Source organism: Hippopotamus amphibius, chromosome 13, assembly GCF_030028045.1.
Source record: "Hippopotamus amphibius kiboko isolate mHipAmp2 chromosome 13, mHipAmp2.hap2, whole genome shotgun sequence".
NCBI lineage: Eukaryota > Metazoa > Chordata > Mammalia > Artiodactyla > Hippopotamidae > Hippopotamus > Hippopotamus amphibius.
In genome coordinates this window covers 66690472-66701750 of record NC_080198.1, presented here as the reverse complement: position 1 = coordinate 66701750, position 11279 = coordinate 66690472, and positions in this window count along the sequence as shown.

Here is an 11279-nt window from a genome sequence, read left to right as displayed (position 1 = left end):
CAATGAATTCAGGAAAGGTCAAAAGGAGAGAGGAGACACCAGCTCACATGTCCTACTCACCTCCCAGAATCCTTCTCGCTGGAATCCATCTTGGCTGAGCGATGTGCGCACCACCAGGAAGGACCCTGAGTCAGAGTGATTGGCCAGAGACAACCTGGAAACTAACCCCATCACCTTAAAACCCAAGACTGCGAGCCACGTGGCACAGCAGTCCTGCTGAGTTCCCTCACCCTCCTGCTCTCCACTCAGGCACCCCTTCCCAGTAAAATCTCTTGTTTCGTCAGCAAAAAATAAAAAACATTGCTCTGCCTCCCTTCCCCACCTCATCCTTTTCCTGCCAATGCCCCCACCCCCACCCAGTTTCTGATACCCAGCCCTGCAACGGTTTCTACAACAAATATTTTGTGTCTGTCAAGTGTTTGGGGCAGAGAAAAAAGAAAAGTTGAGGAGCAGCACTGATCCACATCCTTTAAAAGCCCTTGGCCGTGCTAAGAGCCTGTAGCTACAACAGAAAACATCAGCTCTGCACAGCTTCCCCTCCTCAGCAGTCCTCCTGTTCCCTCAGCAGCCCCTCCTCTTTCCAATTCACCATCACATCCCTGCGTAATAACTCCTTTCACAACACTAGACAGTGTTTCATAATGAAGGCAATTTCACCACGCTTGGAATTAGCTCTTGGTGGTGTTTTTAAATACTTAAAATTCCCACACATTTTAACTCAGCTACCTAGGCAATCTAAGTAAGACGTCTCCCTTAAATTCACAACTTTTTTTTTTTTTTTTTTGCAAGGAAAGGCCGATATTGCCAAACTACAACATTGGAATCCAGGGAAGCTCATTTCTCCGCTCATTTGGAAACACACAGACACGGAGTCCCTGTACCGATTTTCCCTTAAGTGAGGTATGGGTTGGAAACCACAATGCACTATAGACGGGCGTTCCTGGAACAATGGCTTTTTCTCCAAGACCACAGTTCTCTTCCAGGACATCAGTGAAAATGAGAAGAGCACAAACATATGCTCGGCGGGCAGCCTTCCCAAGGAGTCCTGCCATTTCACATCTTGCCTAACAACTCGGAAGAAAAAGCACTCGCAGAGGAAGGACATAATCTGAAACATTTCTTTCTACTTTCCTCCGGCTCAGAATAAACCTTGAGATCACCATTTTGCAGCCTAACATGGAAAACACAGTCTCATCATAGAACATAAACATCAAAGTGCAGCACTTTTGTATTTCTGTAGAACAGGTTGAGTACCAGCTTCACAGTTTATCAGTTTTGTTGATAAAGGGAACAATATAAGCAACTGCCTAGCTTCTGAGTCACATGATGTTTGATTATCGTTTTTTTTCCAGACAAAGATAGCCCAAGCAGTAAAATTATGGGCCCAGTGACTAATGACAAACTTCATTATCTCTAAGTAGGTTTTGGGCTAAGTTTATCAGTGGTTACCTGGGTCTGACCAGCCACCCCAGCTGCCAAGTACTCATTGTGGTGGCCAGCTGTTCATCTATTTAATCCTCCCCAGGGGCCCTTTCTCAGGAGGGCATGACCCAGAGAACAAGTACTGCCACCAGGATGCTTCCACTGTCTGTAACATGGACCTCTGTGCGGTTCTCATCACATTTCATGGAAATCATCTGTTCACATGTGTGTCCTACACACACATTGTGAACTCTCTGAGGACTGGAAGTATGTCTTTTTCATCTCTAGAGTTTCACTGCCTAGAGCAAAATAACTGTTCAATGTGTGTTTGTTGAGCCAGGGAACAAAACCATGAACGACCATCAATTAGGCCCAGAGGTTAAAAAGATGTGCTCTGGTGGCAGATGTCTGTGGTTTTCAGTTCTGGCTGCCCCACTTTTCAACTGTGTGACGTGGCACAATGAGCCCATCTGTGCCTCAGTTAATCTGCTTCGTGGGGTTGATGATATAACCTCCTTCATAGGTTGTTGAGTTAGCGTATATGAAGCATGTAGAAAAATGCAGGCACACTCATGGTTAATACCCGTTCACTGTGGTTGATATTGTCATAAATATGATTTCACCACGAGGCAATAATAATACCCCTACTAATACTGGAATAATTCCTGACATGGGTTCATGGTTCTTTGCACCAGAGCCTTTGATAGCAAGGAGGCAAGCCAGATGTATTCCACGTGGTGGACAGACAGCCGAGGGATGTTTGAAATACACTCTGTCATCTGTGAATAAAATGTAGCTAATATTGGGCAAGTGCTTCCTATGAGCCAGGCATGTATGAGATGTTTTATATATGTGACCTCTTTTTTGTAACTGAGTGTAATTTTTAGAACAGTGTTAGGTTCACAACAAAACTGAGGGGAAGGTACAGTGATTTCCCTTTTACCCCCGGCTCCCATACATGCATAGCCTCCCCAATAATCAACGTCCCCAACCAGAGTGGTACGTTTGTTACAATTGATGAACCTACACTGACACAGCACAATCACCTAAAGACTGTAGTTTACCCTTGGGTTCGCTCTCGGTGTGTTAGGTTCTGCGGGTTTGGACAAATGTATAATGACATGTATCATCATTACAGTAGTTTCACTATGCTACAGATCCATTGGACGTGACCCCTTTACATTTTCAAAACAATTATGACGTATTATTATTACTACTCTCATTTTTAAAAGATGAGAAAAACGAGGCTTGGAGACTTTAAGCAGTTTACTAAAGATTATACAGTAACGAGGGATTATCCAGCCCCAGAGTCCGTGAGCTTTCCGTTCCTGGTTGCCTCCCCACAGAACAGGCAGAGAGCAGATGAACCACAGGAGTGTGATTAACGTTCCCTGTGGCAGCACCCAATGTATGAGGATGTAAGCCCGTGTCACCAGGCCTCTTCAGACTGTGGTGGTAATGAGGTCCCATGAGCAGTGATGTACAAATAATGGTGGTGCTTAGGCCTCCTTCCATCCCCAAATGAAGCCCCCTGGATATATTTCTGGGAGTTGACATACACTATTCTTTTACAAAATATTTTAATGCAAATCGTTACTAAAGTATTACATAGTCATAAGCAAATAATAATGCACAACATTTCCCCAAGGTGTCCTCAGTCTAAACTATACTCTGCCCAGCTACAAAACTCTAAGGATGGACTTCATATAGTCTAGCCCATCGTCAGCCACAGCTCATTTCCCAAAGAGGCATTGATGTAACTGGGTGTTTTTAAATCGCAACACTGGTTTTAAATCACTACAACCATCAAGTTGTAAACACTATTATCTTCATTTTATGGGTGAAGAAGCTGCATTTTTGAGAGGTAAATGCCTTGTCTAAATTCCCATAGTTAACAAGTTGTGGAGTAGGATTGAAACTCAGATTTGCAGCTTCCTCACTGCCTCTCTGACAACCAGCTTTTAGCCATTTGCTGTGGAAAAGCTTTGTGACAGGCACTGTGCTAAGGGCTGGAGGTGGAAAGGTGCAAAAGACATAGTTCCTACCCTTTTTGGTAGACCTATGAATAATTATTCAAAAAATGTAAAAATGGTGGTAGAAAATATACATAAAATACCACTGGAACACATGGAGTTCCTTAAAAGGATGTGCCACTTGAGCTGGGTGTTGGAGGGTGAGTAGGAGTTTGCCCAGAAAGGGAAGTACACTGTAAGCAGAAGGTAAGTCTTGTGCGTGGAGTGTGCGGGAAACAGGGGGAGTGATTTCTTGATTCATGCTGCATTTTAAAAGGTGAGACATTTTAAATTATTTTATTCATGACACAATACTAAAAACCTTGCAAAAGTGTCCTTATAACATGCCTACTTGGTAAGTCCTAAAATATATGTAACTAATTAAAGTCATGTAAGACTGGTGTACTTTAGGACGATGATCTTGCCTTTTGTCCTTAATCTATCTCAGTGGTTCTTGGTTGGGGCCGCTTTGAACCCAGGGGCCATTTGGTAATGTCTGAAAGCATTTTCAGTTGTTACAACTTGGTGGGGGAGGGGGATGCTACTGGAATCTAGCGAACAGAGGCCAAAGATGTTGCTAAACATCCCACAATATACAGGCCAGTCCTCTACAACAAAGAATTATCCTGATCCAGATGTCAGTTGTGCCAAGGGGAAGAATCCCTGCTTATCTACTTGGGAAGCCATGATTCTGTCTCAGGCTGCCAGCCAAGTCCAGGGGAAGAGCCCCCTGAACCAGACCACAGACACTGCAAGTTCAGAGGAATTGGCACTGGAGCTCATCAGCCCGCTCTTGCTGCACAACCTGGCAGAAAGCCTGCTCGGTGTAATCTGGGTACAGAGAGAGCACAGAGAAGACATACAAAAGTGGGGGGAGGCGGGGTCAGGGGTCCTGAGAACCCATGGTATCACTTAAAAATCAATTCACTAATGGTTTACCTAATAAACAGAACCACCAAGCTAAGTGCCAAAGGCCCTGCCTCTTCCTGTGAAGTGACACAAAAGCCAACAATTTATTTTTTCTGTGTTGTTCTGTCTTTACTCTGTTTACTTAATAATGGCAACAGTCCACATTACTGAACGCTTATCTGGTCCCCAGCACTGTGCCAACTGCTTTATGTGAAGTCTTTAACTGAACATTTCCCCAGTGCACTATTATTTCCAGAGTTTACATTTCAGCTGCTAGAGACTTATCCTTGTCATGAGAGAAAATACTAAAGCCTTTCCACAAAGAGGGCAGTTACACCACCCAAGAAACAACACATGGGTATCAGTTTTCACAGGATGAGGTAGGAGAGAAAACCCAGTTATCAGACCTGCAAAGTTCAATGAGCAGTGACTGAGGACCTCTACCTGTCAGGTTGCTGCTATTTTCTCAGAAGGCTCTTACCCTTAAGGAGCTTGCAGAGAAAAAAATATATTTCTATCAGCTTCTATTCCATGAAAGTTCACATTTAGATCCCCATATAATAGATGAACTACTTACATTCCTCAATGATTTCAGACAAGAAAAGTGTTGTTGTGGGGACTTCCCTGGTTGCACAGTGGTTAAGAATCCACCTGACAATGCAGGGGACACGGGTTCAGTCCCTGGTCTGGGAAGATCCCACATGCCACGGAGCAACTAAGCACATGTGCCACAACTACTGAGCCCACACACAACAACTACTGAAGCCCATGGGCTCTAGGGCCCATGTGCCACAACTACTGAGCCCGCATGCTGCAACTACTGAAGCCCATGCACCTAGAACCCGTGCTCCGCAACAAGAGAAGCCACCACAATGAGAAGCCCGCACACCTTCAATGAAGAGTAGCCCCCGCGTACCACAACTAGAGAAAGGCCGCGTGCAGCAATGAAGACCCAATGTGGCCAAATTATTAATTAATTTAATTTAAATTTTTAAAAAAGTGTTATTCTATGAGCAAAGACATGGTGTTTCAGGGAACTTGGCTTACTCCAGGCCCAGTACTGGGGTCCAAGGGGGAGGAGTTTAGTTTTAAGACTTGTGTTTTTTGAGAGCCTTAGGGCAAAAGGAGACTGGAGTAGAGGAGAACAACCTAGAAGGAAAGCATAATGGCCTTTCCCAAAGTCCGCTCTGCAGACTAGTCTCAGCCCTACAGACCAGTGATTTTCAAATGCTTTTTTTGTCCTTGACTCCAGTAAGAAATGCGTTTTACCTGCTCGCAGCAAAAGTGTCATAAAACACTATTTACACTTTCTGTATGTGACACACTGATATTTCCTGTCCTGATTCCACTTCATTTCCCTTAACTCTGATCTTGAGCTAGCAGGTGAGCACATGTCCTGGTTTGTCCAGGACGGTCCCAGTTTATGCCCATTGTCCCCATGTAATTATTGATAACTCCCTCCTTACTCATTAAATTGGCTTCATAACCCATCAGCTCACATTTGGAAAAATCCTGCTATAGCGAATGAAGCCTTAAGCAGCAAGTGAAGGAACTGTTTTCACAAAAAGAAAGAGCTGCCTCAGGGCAGAGATGGCAAAAAAAGAAGCAGCTTAGCAGGGGCTGCCTTCTCCCAATTTCTAAACCAAGGTTTGGGGCTTCGGAGATGCACCCCTTTCGCAGGGCTCAGGCAGCCGGACTGTGGTGAGATGTCGCCCCCAAGTGGTTTCTCATGGGGCAAAGGAAGAATCATCGACTCCGCCCAGAGACTCACTGAGACACTTGGGGCCTAGAATATGCAGGTTAGGGCAATAATCCAGTAACACTGAGTTATTTCTGATAATGTTTAAACCTAGGGTTTGAAGAAATTAATTACCATTAATTTTCATAAACATGTAACCAAAATATGCTAGAAATAAATGATAGTTGCTTTACCAAGTTGCTTATTCTTAATAAGCTACTCAAAAGCAAAAAACCAAAAACCCCAAATTTTGTTTCCTCCAACTTTAAAAGAAAATCTGCTCAGAGGTACAAACTTTCCAATAGCTATCCTGTGAATAATATCTAAATTTGAAATGAACAGCATTTAAAAAAAGTAAACATTAAAAAAAAATACCTCCGATGGAAAAGGAAACTTTTCATTATTTCAAACTGCTTTGGATATTCACTTATTTAACTCCTTCTCCCTGTTTCCCTGTCTTAAAATATATTTGAAATGAGTTAAATCATACAGAATTTGTTATGATGCAGTAATTCAGGAGGAAATATCTGATCCATAGTCTCCCCAAATATTGTATTTTTTATCAAGAAAAGAGTCACTTTTGCTACATTTTTAGAAAGCGATTTCACATTTCTGCTTGAAGTTACTAATAACAAATGTCAGTTCTTCGTCTTCTGAAAATATTTGTTTTAAAATTCCTATTGCTGCTTTCCTCTCCTCAAAAGTCTTATTTAAGAAAACAAAAAAGCATTCTCAAAGTCGATTGGTAACAAATGGAATTTCCAGGTTGTTTTGATTTGCTGCTGCTGCTTCTGGGCATGGCTGTAGCAGTGCCTCACCATAAGCCCAGCAATGGATATTCACACATTCTTCTCATGTACTGTGCTTAGCTGTGGGCTCAAGACAACAGACAGCTTCTGGCTTTTTTTAGCTTTCCAGGCAAGAGTCCAAAAACAACTTGTTAAAAGAGGTGTTTTCAGAAAGATAGAAATGGAAGAACTATAGTCCTGATCGAATGCTTTGAAATGTCTTCTATACCCTTGGGTCCCTCCTCTAGAATCCCAGGCTTGCTTTGGAAATGATGAGCTGGGCCTTTACTGTCAGCGTTCCAAAGGGATGCAAGGATGCATGTTCTGCGATACTCCACTGGCATACGCCTAGATGCTGGTTAATGTGGATCGGATTCAAACAGCCCAGGGAGCCAGCTCTGGTAAACATCCCTGAGACCGGATGCCTGGCTGCTTCATTCCTTCTGTGGCTCCTCTTGAAGCACTTTCTTCACGTGGCTTCCAGCATGGCTCCAGGTCCTGGATTTCTCCCGCCTCTCTGACTGCGCCTGCTCCATCTCTTTTGCTGTATCCTCCTCATCTCCCCACACTCCGACCATGCAGTCCACTCTTTGGCCTGGTTCCAATTTTTTTTTTTTCCCCTACCTACTCTCACTCCTAAGCAATCTCACTCATTCTCACCACACTTACTAAGCCATCTCATTCACTCCCATGGATTCAAATGCCATCTTAGTGCTACTGATTCCCAAATGCATAATTCTGAATGCTTCCATGGTTTCCAGGCTCACATATCTGGTTGCTGACTGGATGTCCAACAGGCATCTCGAGCTTACATAATTTTTTTTTTTTTTTTTGGCTACACTGCACGGCATGTGGGATCTTAGTTCCCCAACCAGGGATCCAACCTGCGCCCCCAGCAGTGGAAGTGCAGGGTCTTAACCACTGGAACGCCAGGGAAGTCCCAGGCATCTCAGACTTAACGTGTCCACGACTGAGTTCCCATTATCGCTCTCACCTCTCAAGCTGCTCCTTGCACTGTCTCTTCCATCTCGATGAATGGCAACCCCAGCTTCCCAGGTGCTCAGGCCAAGAACCTTGGAGCCGTCCTTCACACCACTCGTCCTCCCACATCCTGTATCAGCAAATCTGGTTGCCCCTGCCTTAAACTGTAGCAAGAATTTGACTCACCCAGTATTGCCACATTACACAATTCTAAGAGGCCCCTCTGACATTGAATGTTTTGTGACAGGTGCCTCTGGAAGTCTGCTCTGTGAGACCACCCCCCACTGTCACATCCTGGTGCCACTGTCACCATCTTGCTAGTTGTGTACTCAAATGTCACAGCTTTGCTGAGGTCTGCCCTGGCCACCCTATCTAAGATTTTAACCATCCCATCCTATATTCCCTTTGCCTCCCTGCCTTATTTTTTTCTTATTAGCACATATCACTATCTAAAGTTTTGCAGGGATAGGGTATCATCCTCCAGGATCCTACAACAAACATTCTACATCAGATGACTTCTATGGAGCTGTGTTCCCCAGCAGGCAGAATCCACGAGCCCAGGAATCAAGGGATGGAAGCAGAAACAGCCCATTTGCCATCGCTCCCAGTGAGCCACTTGGAGAATTTGTGCTTCCTGCGCTGTCAACTCTGGGTTCTGTGGGTTTATAGATTCCGGTTCACAAAGAGGAAACAGTTCCCCCAGGGGACACAGCAAGCGCTCCATACAGCTGCCCCTTGGGTGCTTCAGGCTCCTCTTGACAAGAGACCAGCAGACAAGAGATAGAGAACCAGTCCGGCTGGGATAATCGACCCTGTTCATCAGGAGGAGGTAACAGCTCCCGTTACACCATGGGACCAGGGAGGAATATGTCAGCATTTGGTGATTCATTTAGGCACCTCTACGTACTCCCTTGCCGAATTTTGATGGTAAACGGACAAGTATATGAGCCACGGCCTGAGAAGGGCATGGTTACCAGGGGCAAAATTATGATGCTAGGGAGGCCACAGAGACCGGTAGAGATGCGGAGAGTGAGGGCGATCTAGAAGGGATCATACGGGAGCGAAACAGTGGATTTTGGTTGCAGCCCTGAGACCAATGTTCACATCCCACCAATCTTCCTCTCATAAGTGTCCCCAGGAAAAGAAGCCCACCAAAATCCTGGAAGATACACTCCCAGAACTTTCATAATGAAATGACTTTTAGGGGCACAAGGGGAAGACTTTAGTGGAGGCTATGAGTTACCACCCAGATCCCCTTTGGGACCAAAGGACTTACTCTCCCAGCAGTTGGGAGTGCAGTCAGCAGAGGGGACTCTGCTGTCAGCCCTCCAGGGGAATTGCCTCAGCTAAAAACAGTTGCCTTGTTCAAGATAATGCCCCCTTAGAAAGCCCACATCCAATGACCGGTTAATGTAGTATAAAGGTTTCCGTCTCTCCCCCTCCCATCTCAACTTGGGACAACTCTGAAGGGCCAGCACATCTCCAGAGTTCCCTGTGAGGCTGGCTGCATCCTTTTTCCAGCCTGCCTTACAGTCCAACTTTCCTCTCTGCCCAGTCATGCTTTCTTCCCTTCCCTTTCCTTCTAAAGGTATTGACCCTGAGGGTTACTTCTTGCACACTAATCTGCACCTCAGATTCTTTTTCCAAGGGAACACAACCTACCAGCCCTTGAAACTCGGCAATCTTCACTGTTGCACGATACCTCATAATTGTACCTGGAAAACCAGTTCATTTGACGTTGTACTACATGTCTGTACTCTGGGCTCATATATGGGTTTTCTCTAAAATTCTTAGTGGAAAAAGAAGAATACCACAATATTAGACCCAACATGTACTTATTTATTAAAAATAAAATTTAAGAAAGGATTTTGTTGAAAATAATCAAGGGCTATAGTCTCCAGCTACACTTGCTCTTGCATGACTAATATATTAAAGACATAATAGGTACACTATATCAAGGAGCATCTAGCATTGCTCATGGATAGGTAAAATTGCCTGATAAGATTTCACTGGCATTTGGTGTGTCCACAGCCATTGCTAGGTTATGTTGCTGTAATAAATAACCTCAGAATCTCAGTGGCTAACAAAAGAGATTTGTTTCTCACTTATAATGGTACACAGTGGCTGTTTCACATGATTTTTCTCACTCCAGGATCCAGATTAAAGGAGACGTCCCTAACTGGGGCATCTTGTTCTCATGGCAGAGGGAAAGAGCAATGGAAAAGCCACAGGGTGGATATTACAGCATCTCCTTGAGTGAGGTATATGTTACTCTGGCTCACAGCTCACTGGCTAAGTTACGCGTCCGAGCCTGACAAATACAACTCCTTCCCCAGGGAGGGATTTTGTAGCAATACATCCCCTAAAGAGGGGCAGGCAATGTTTTGAAGAAATGATACAGTCTACCATAACGGGTAACAGGAAGGTCCAGCATCTGACATCTTTAATAAATGTTTAGCCTCCCAGAGTTAATCCTATACTGAAATCACATGAAAGTAAGTTCCTGTGTCCACAAATTGATCCAATATCCCACAGCAGTCTTCCTGCAGTCTTTTACTAATTCCAACGTCTCAACTTTTTTTTTTTTTTCATTAATTAAAGCTTTATTTTCTTTAACATTAATTTTTTTTTGGGGGGGTACACCAGGTTCAATCAACTGTTTTTATACACATATCCCCATATTCCCTCCCTTCCCTGACGCCCCCCCCCTCGAGTCCCCCCCACCCTGCCCCAGTCCTCTAAGGCATCTTCCATCCTCGAGTTGGACTCCCTTTGTTATACAACAACTTCCCACTGACTATTTTACAGTTGGTAGTATATATATGTCTGTGCTACTCTCTCGCTTCGTCTCAGTTTCCCCTTCACCCCCCGCCCCCTCCCATACCTCGAGTTCTCCAGTCCATTCTCTGTATCTGCTTCCTTGTTCTTGTCACTGAGTTCATCAGTATCATTTTTAGATTCCGTATATGTGAGTTAGCATACAATATTTGTCCTTCTCTTTCTGACTTACTTCACTCTGTATGACAGATTGTAGTTCTATCCACCTCATTACATATAGCTCCATCTCATCCCTTTTTATAGCTGAGTAATATTCCATTGTATATATATGCCACATCTTCTGTATCCATTCATTTGTTGATGGGCATTTAGGTTGCTTCCATGTCCTGGCTATTGTAAAGAGTGCTGCAATAAACATGATGGTACAAGTTTCTTTTGGGATTATGGTTTTCTTTGGGTATATGCCCAGGAGTGGGATTACTGGATCATATGATAGTTCTATTTGTAGTTTTTGAAGGAACCTCCAAATTGTTTTCCATAGTGGCTGTACCAACTTACAGTCCCACCAATAGTGCAGGAGAGTTCCCTTTTCTCCACACCCTCTCCAACATTTGTTGTTTCCAGACTTTGTGATGATGGCCATTCTGATTG